Here is a 9,270-nt window from a genome sequence, read left to right on the forward strand (position 1 = left end):
AAACGCCCTACCCGCTTTGCTATCACTCCAGCCTCTCATTCATTTTTTTAAAAATCTCTTTCCTTTGTCAAAAATATGAATGCAAAATATCCTGAATCCTATCACTGGTCAATTTTGCTTTATGGTATATGCAGATGCAGAAAAAAAGAGCTTATTTTAACTTGCCATGACATTTATGGGTAGCATTTCCATATAGTGGGATGCTTTAAAATAAAGGCAGTAAATAATCATTCCAGAAGGCTTGTGTTCATTGCATACTTGGAGAGACAGGCATAAGCTTTAAATGTTATGAGGTTTTGAAGTAAAATCTCTAACAATTCAAATCCAACATATTCAAGGCACATTGTGTTCTTGTAAATATGTTTCTCTTCCTGTGACCTTCATATTGATACCACGTGCACCTATAGAATCTAAAGAGCTAGAATTTCTTTTGGCTCCTATTCTCCTCTAGTTTGACAAGTTGGCCAACAAAATTAATCATTTGTATTTCCCCTATGTCTATAAAAGCCACGTCCTTCACTTTTCCCACTGTGACTGCATTGTTGTCAGAACCATAATCTCTCACCTAGACAACCAGAAAAAGGCCTTCCTGATTGCACATACTCAAAGTCATAATCTCTCACCTAGACTATTGGTGATATTTTTTTCTTCCAGTCTTCTCTTTTATTGCTTTTACCTTCCACACCACCAGCAGAATTTCCTTCCAAAAATAGACTCTTTCTCTAAAACCTTATAATAGGAAGAATTAAGCGTGAAATTCTTAGGGAAATCTTTAAGACACTTTCTAATTTGAAACCAAAAATCGGTATAGGCTCCATTTTCTCCTATTTTTCACTGTGAATATGTGAATTAAATTCTATTCAAGCAGAATTGTTCCTATTCTACTGAGAAATCTCATACTTGCAAGTCTTTCTTCATATTGGAGTATCACTGTTTTAATGTCATCCCACACTTCTTAATTGGCTGCAGTATTATCTCTCAGGCCTTGCTCAATGACTCATTAAGATCAATTACTCATTGAGGAGCCCTTAGTGGAACTTCAGGCTTACAAACTAACAACAGACAAACTTCATTCTTCTTAGTTCTTTTTCCTTCAAAAATATTTAGTGAGGGTCTTATATATAGTAGTCACTAACTCATGTTAGGACTACAGAGGTGATGTCAATTTCATAGAACATCTATCTTAGTGGAGGAAATAACTTTGGCAGCACATATACTAAAATTGAAACGATACAGAGAAGACAGCAGGGGTACAAGGATGACACACAAATTCATGAAGTGTTCCATATTTTGGGGGGGCTGGAGTGATAGCACAGCGGGTAGGGTGTTTGCCTTGCATGTAGCTGACCCAGGTTCAGTTCCCAGCATCCCATATGGTCCCCTGAACACCACCAGGGGTAATTCCTGAGTGCAGAGCCAAAAGTGATCCCTGTGCATCACCAGGTATGACCCAAAAAGCAACCCCCCCAAAAAAACAGCAAACTTCGTTAAATAAATTTAATTTAAATTAATATTTTTCAAGAAAACTTAAACTTCAGAACCACAGATTTATGTGCTATAATAACCAGATATAAAGGGGGAATTTTAAATTATTTTAAAGTAAACTGCAGTGCGTCAAATAAAAAATTAAATTGAAATAAAACCATTTAAAAAGATGAAAAATTTAGTGAAAAAATTAGTTTTGAAGTCTTCTCTTAGGGATCTTCTCTTGAGAGGTAATATTTTAACTCAATCCAAAGAATAAGACAGTATCTCACAATATCAGTTCCAGATTTTGTTTTTAATGCATGTGTATGTATAGGAAATTTGAAATAATTTATCTCTATTATTTGAAGCTCCTGTATTTATTTCAGAAAACTTACAGGGAATCTTAACTGTCACAGCAAGAAAACACAGCCTAATTTTAGCTCTTTAACTTTAATAAGCTAACACCTAATTCAGCTTCTTTAAAATGGCAATTATTTATTTTTCATGTGCTGTAGAACATTAAAAGATTGAATGATCAGGACTGAGCTTAGCTGGAGAAATTTGACTTTCGTTTCCCTGACTGTTCTTTCCATGGAAATGGCAGAGGTACAAGAGCAAGCAAGCTCTGAGGCACAAGAACTTTCCATACCCACAAGCAAGTCATCTTCTAATATCTCATTGGCCAAAGAACTCACATGGCCAAACCATGGCGGAAGGACACGTCAAAACTGCAATGCCATAAGGCAAGCAAATAGGCGAGGAAGAAGAATTTTGCTAAAGTAGCACACAAGAGAATTGTTTTCTTTTCTTTTTTTTTTTTTGAAGTAAAAATAGATTTTATTTAGAAGTTTCTGAGGGAAGGAGAAAGGGATAAATGGAAAAGAAAAAACAGTAGGAGTAACGCGCTCAAGAAAGAACGAGGGCTTCTCCAAGGGTGGAGGAAGCTCTACACACATCCTAGCACTGAACACGAAAGCAAGAAAGTACACATCTCAAGGGGGGAGATGCGGGCGACACATGTGCTCGGGCACCACATGTGCTCGGCCACGTGGGCACAAGCAGCACATGGGCTCAGGCAGCATATGCGCAAGAGAATTGTTTTCTAGTAATGCATTTTCTATCCAATATGTCATGTCAGGCATATTATTTGTTCTCTATTAGATTAAATAATTCCCTTCTAGTTCTAAATTTTCCAAACTCCTAAAATGTTGGAGGGTTCAGTGGCACTTACAGCAACTTGATAAACTGTATCACTGTATCACTGTCGTCCCGTTGCTCATTGATTTGTTCGAGTAGACACCAGTAATGTCTCCATTCATCCCTGTCCTGCTCAGGGTCAGGAAAATGAGGCCCATTATTGTTACTATTTTTGGAATATCGAATATGCCACGGGTAGCTTGCCAGGCTCTGCCGTGCGAGATTCTGCATTGCTCTCTTCTGGGAGCTTTTTTAATGGTCTCTGTATCTTGGCCGTTAATGAGCTCACATGGCGCCGGGGTAGTTTATGGGTGTGACTTCCAAGCTACTGGAAAACTGGGGATCTTGTTGGAGGAGGCCCAATCTCAATCGGAGCAGGCTTGGAGATCTCAGCCACAGGTCACACATACCTGGGTTCCTCTGTCAGTTTCTTCATGTATGAGGTTCATCTGCGTGTGTGGAGAGTGGTTTTGAGCATGGCTATGGTGGGTTTTGGAGGTTTTCAGCTGCCAGGGTTCTGCTGAGGGATACTCAACCAGCCCCTCTGAGGAGGCCACGGTGAAGACAGCCTGGCGTGGGGGCAGGAGATACTGTTTGAATAGGAATCCTTGCTCCCCATTCACTAGCACAGTGACTAATCTTTTAGGGAACTAATTATTTTGTTTTTAGCAAATCAATCAGAAAAAGGGCAGGAGGGAGTAGAGGGATAAGGTGCTTGCTTGCACACAATTGATCCCAGCACTGAATATGGTTCCTGAGCACTAGAGGGATCCCTGAGCACAAAGCCAGGATAAGTCCTGGCACTGCTGGGGGTGGCCCCCCAAACCAAGAGAAAAACACGTACACACACACTGATAATAATAGCATATTATTTTATATATGGTATAGTATTATATATATAATTTAAATAATATGCTTTATATAATTGATACAAGCACATAATATAGTGTTTGGGAAAAGTCTTAAACATGGTATTCAATAAGTACTAGACATGCTTACTACCAGACACACAAAAGCATCTCAGAACCGAGCAGCTCACTGCAGAGATGCCTCTGGACTTCGAGCCAGGCCACTTTCACTGGGCTACTCCGGACGGGAGCAGGTGCTGTACCTCCGCCGAGCCAGCAGGGGCCATCTTCCGGAACCCACTGAGAAGCCCAGGCACGCCTGAGCAGTAACAGCAAACACCAGGCCTCACGGGATAGGGGATGAGCTGGTCTCTCCTCCCCCACCTCCCACCTCCCCCCTCCCCGCCCCAGTGGAACCTTGAGATGATGGAACCCTGAGATGATGGAACCCTGAGATGATGCAAACTGCCTCTGGATACTATTTAAGCTCCTTCATGGCCATGATCCAGAGACACACAAAAGAATCTGGCAACAAGCAGCTTGCTGTAGAGATTGCTCCAGACCCTAATTATCTAAAATTTTAGAATTCCAGGAGAATTCCAGGAGTGCCTTATGCTATTATCTTATGCTATTAATAACAAACAATACAAAGTAAATTGTCTAGCATTACAAAAATAAAAGATATACTTCTTACCCTTAGCTACTTAAAATCAAAATATGGATAAATATGGATTTATATGTAGCTAGGTCATTCGTCTTTTATATGTATGAACATATGTATACATCATGTTTAAGTATATTTCAGTGTAAGAGTCCCTGTTGCCCTTCATCCAGCTCCCTCACTCTCCTTAGCTTCCGTATATATTATTTGTATTTCCAAATTCTGCTCCAAAAATTCTAAGAGCGCCCCCAGCCTCTCCGGATAAGCACCGGGCTCTAAATGTGAAACTATAGACTACCCAGACGTTTTCTCAATGATTCCTTGAGAAAGTGACAGAAAACTGAGAAAGGATATATTCTGATTTGTTTTAATGCCCAGAAGAAGAAGAAGCAGAAGCTCTTTCCCCCGCTACTGTAGGCTTTTAAGCATCATAGTTATGAAATATGGCTGCAACATTCTTTTAAATCCTTTTAAGTAGCAGCCCTCCTCTTCCCCTCCCCGTCTCTGCCCACCCCCACCCCCCCACCCCGCCCTCGCACTATTAAGCCCTTCACAGGTATCAATCGTCAGGAAGTAGGAAGAACTGCACTTTAAAAGGATTTTAAATAATGTCTCCAAGAAATATAGCAGCAGATTGTTCAATGGAGATTATCAGCCAAGAGTGTGCTGGTGGGGGGAGGGTTCTCCTTTAAAAGGTCTTTAAATAATGTAAGTGCATTTCTTGGCAACATTACTCAGAACCATTTACAGTGCAAGCTACTCTGCTGCACCCACAAAACAGGCATGGGGGACATACACTAGGACGATACTTCCACGTTCTTGACGTTGTTGTAACACAATGACTGTAACCTTATACAACAAGTTGAGAGTCCCAGATGCACTAGGTAAAAAAAAAAATGTAACCTTGCTAGAAGTCAAGGTCAAATAACTCTGGAGACGGAATGCCTTGTCTTTTGGGAAAAATTAAAAATTATTTTTGGTGTACCCCCAGAGAATCTTGAGAAATGGGTTGTACTTTCCTTTCCCTTCCCTTCCCTTCCCTTCCCTTCCCTTCCCTTCCCTTCCCTTCCCTTCCCTTCCCTTCCCTTCCCTTCCCTTCCCTTCCCTTCCCTTCCCTTCCCTTCCCTTCCCTTCCCTTCCCTTCCCTTCCCTTCCCTTCCCTTCCCTTCCCTTCCCTTCCCTTCCCTTCCCTTCCCTTCCCTTCCCTTCCCTTCCCTTCCCTTCCCTTCCCTTCCCTTCCCTTCCCTTCCCTTCCCTTCCCTTCCCTTCCCTTCCCTTCCCTTCTCTTTCCCTTTCACTTTCGCTTTTTCTTATTCCATCCCTACAATAAAAGGAAGCTCGAGATCTAAAATCACCCAGTCTAAACAGCATGCCCATCTTCTTGCCACTTTATCTCCACCTACCTACTAGTGCAGCCTCACGCCCATCTTCAGGATGGGCAGAACAGAGAGAACTTCTGCATGTGATAGTGCTTGAGGGCTTGGGTTTTGGAGATAGAAAATCTGAGTTTAAAAATCTGGGTCCGTTAGTACTGGTGACTTTAGGAAACTGTTTTACCTCCAACACTTCAGTCTTTCTCATGTATAAAACAGCATTACAAACTGTCCACTCCTAGAAGTATTACTAGGGTTCAATGGACTCAATGACCGTACAGCAGTCACTTCTGTGTCTAAGTAGATTTTTACATGTGCAATACTTTGTGCTGAGGGTACTTTGCCTAGATGGTTGTGGTTCTGTCTCTCTAGTTGTTTAGGATATAGGAGATGATATCTTGATGTCCTGATGTGGTGAGATCAAGAGTTAATTGGGTGCACAACTGGTACCAAGGACATTTTAAGGATAGCTTTTAGGCCTGTTTTGTCTGTTTACTGGGATCAAATGAAACTTGCCCATTGAGATTTAAGAATGAACAATCAATCCAAATATTCAGTGTAATAAAGGGGTCCTCTGGGCCACTTTACAAACAGATCTATAGCACAAATTGAAATGAAAGGAAATGACAAGATGACAACATTTCTGCCCTGCCTCAGGCCAAACATAAAGTGGAAAAGATAGAGCAAAGACTGATTGGTCTCCTTTATCGTCAAGAACAACTATTGAAATGGGAAATAAAGCAAGTGGGAGCAAACATAAACAAATGGGACTACATTAAATAAAGAAGCAGCTACACCTCGAAGGAAACAAAGACCAGAATATAAAGACACCGCACACACAGAATAAGATTATTTGCTTATCACTTATCCAATAAAGGGTTAATATTAAGGGCTTGACAAGAATAAAAAATCCAACCCCATCAAAAAAGTTAGAAGAGATAAACATAAACTTTCTCAAGAGGTATAACTGACCAAGAGGCATTTGAAGAAACACTCCTTCTCACTAAACCTCAGGGAAATGCAAAGCAAAGCAAAGAGATACCACTTCACACCAAAGAGACAGGTGTTCATCACAAAGAACAACCTCAACAAGTGATGGTGTGGATACAAGGCAAAGGGGACCCTCATTCACTGCTGATGGGAATGTCGACTGGCCCAGCCTTTTTGGAAAACTATATGAATTAAGAATTGAGCTTCCATGTGACCCAGCAACTCTACTCCTGGGAATATATCTGAAGGAACCAAAAACACAGCAGAAAAGACATCTGCGTTCTATGTTTCTTGCAGTACTGTTAACAATAGCCAGAATCTGGAAATAGCCAGAGGGTTCAAGAACAGATTAGTGAGTGGATAAAGGAAGTATGGCACACAGTGGAATACTACACAGCCAGTAGAAAAAAATGAACTCGTGGAATTTGCTTACACATGGATGGGCACTGAGAGTGACTTGCTGAATGAAATGAGTCAGAGGAAGAGGGAGAGACATAGAACAATCTCACTCATTTGCAGGACATTAAAAAAAACATAGCATGAAAATAATGCCCAGGACAATAGAAACAAGGGTCAGGAGGACTGGTCCATGGCAGGAAGCTTTGCCACAAAGGGAGTGGGGTGGGGGTTGAAGTGCAGTTAAGTCAAAAAATGGACCGCTCTGACAATAATAGTAGGGAATGATCACTCTGAACAAGAACTGGGTGCTGGAAGGAAGTAAAATGAAATGCATGATACTCCTTCAGTAACAGTATTGCAAACCATAGTCCCTAAAGGATAAACAGAAAAAAAAGAAGAAAAAAATCTGCTATAGAGATAGTCTTTTTTAATTTAATTTATTTTTTATAAAGTTGTCCACAGTAATTTATTAAATTTAATATTCAAACACCAATCCCACCACCGTTACACCTTCCCACCATCATATTTCAAATGTTTTCATCCCAAACCCCAAACACTGCCCCCAAAGCAGAACTGAAGTAATTTATTTTGTATTTCTTGTTATGAATAAGCTGCTAAAAATGATTTTAAAATGTTTTCTTAGAGGAAAGTGTGTGAAGATTATTGTATTTCACCCAGGAGCCATTAAGCCCTTCTATAAGAGATTAGTAACATGTTGTAAAGGTTGAATCTTGTGTGTGTGTATATATGTGCATATAAATAATAGATGTATAAATATATTTCCCCCTAAGATTGGTTGCCTTCTACTTTAAACCCATCAAATGTAGTGTGCTACTCTTGGTATATCAGTGGTATAAAGTATGAGATGTCCAGGAATAGGTTCCCTCATGGGTGAGGCTCATCTGAGTGTGTGGAGATTGGCCGTGAGCATGGCGGTGATTGAGTCCTGGAGGTTTTCAGTTGCCGGGGCTGGTCATAAAAACAGTCTTAGCATGAGAGAGAAATTGGGTCACTGGTGGTGGGAAAGATACAGTAGTGAAGGGGTGGGTGTTAGAACATCGTATGAGTGAAACTCAATCATGAAAAACTTTGTAGCTGTGTATCTCACCATAACTCAATTTTAAAAGAGAAATGAGAAGTACCTTTATTCCACGAACACCATCACATTCTTGGGAAGCTGAAACTTTAGGGTGAAGATCCCAAATCTTCTCCCGGCAAAACGCTGAGCTGGCAGGTGAGTGGAAATAATGCAGCTCAAATGATGTGAAGGAAAATGATCTCCCTCTAGCATTCAGACAAGGAACAAGTCTTGTGTCACTGACCACAATGACAGAAAATCAAACTGAGACCCATTAAAGGGAAAAGACCATCTATTTTAGTTAGGGCAGCGAGCACCTGAAACCCCTCTCAGCATGAAAAAAATGGAAGGGCACTCGACAAGGTGGAGGTTTAAGTTCTAATGACCATGGTCTCACCTCCTGGAGAGGGTGGCCATTTCTTTTAAATATGACGGATTGGTTTTGAAAATAGTCCTCCTGATTGTGTTAATTCATTTACTGCCTTTCAATGACAAGAGGGCATGAAGAGGTGAGGACCTATTCACTTAACTGAGATGAACCCACACAAAGGAACCCTATTCTTAAGAGGGAAAAACTGACAAGGACTTGCTTATTTTCATACTGTAATTCTAGTGAGTGTACTAAAGAGCAGGAGAAATTTTAGACTTAATTATCGGAGAAATGGGAGAGAAAAACTCTAAATGCTCTCAAAATAAAATAGAATAATATCATTACTATGTTGATATTGGGAAGAAGAGCTATAAATTATCCCTGTATTTCTTTGCTAGTTGGCATCCTGGGTATCACCCTGACCGTCATCTATTGTAGAAACACAGATGAACTTTTAGGTCCTTATCAAACAAAGAGTCTGAAGCAATTCTTCATATAACTGAGGTCTCAAAAAACTTTGCACTCAACTACACCATGTGACACCTATGGGGAACTTTTTGAAAGAAAAAATCAGTTTTCATACTACCCCATGGTTCCACAATGCAAGTTATTTCAAATCACTGGACCCATTAATCACCACCACCGTCATTGTCACCATCATCAGCACGTCACTGTCATTCTGCTTTACAGACTGACATGGAAAGTCATACTTACATATCCTGAATCACAACATGAAAAAGCATCTGGATATCTGGAGTTCAACTCCTCCCTCCCTCCCTCCCTCCCTCCCTCCCTTCCTCCCCCTCTTCCTCCCTCCCTCACTTCCTCCATGCCTCCCTCCTTCCCTCCTTCCTTACTTCCCTCCCTCCCTCCCTCTCTCTCTCCTT

General features: G+C 40.8%; 1 pseudogene; it reads left to right on the top strand.

Annotated features, from left to right (window-relative positions):
• Positions 1-1,196: 1,196 nt before the first annotated feature.
• LOC129405293 (U6 spliceosomal RNA) lies at positions 1,197-1,293 on the top strand (annotated as a pseudogene).
• Positions 1,294-9,270: the final 7,977 nt, after the last annotated feature.

This window comes from Sorex araneus, chromosome 5 (genome assembly GCF_027595985.1).
Source record: "Sorex araneus isolate mSorAra2 chromosome 5, mSorAra2.pri, whole genome shotgun sequence".
Taxonomy (NCBI): domain Eukaryota; kingdom Metazoa; phylum Chordata; class Mammalia; order Eulipotyphla; family Soricidae; genus Sorex; species Sorex araneus.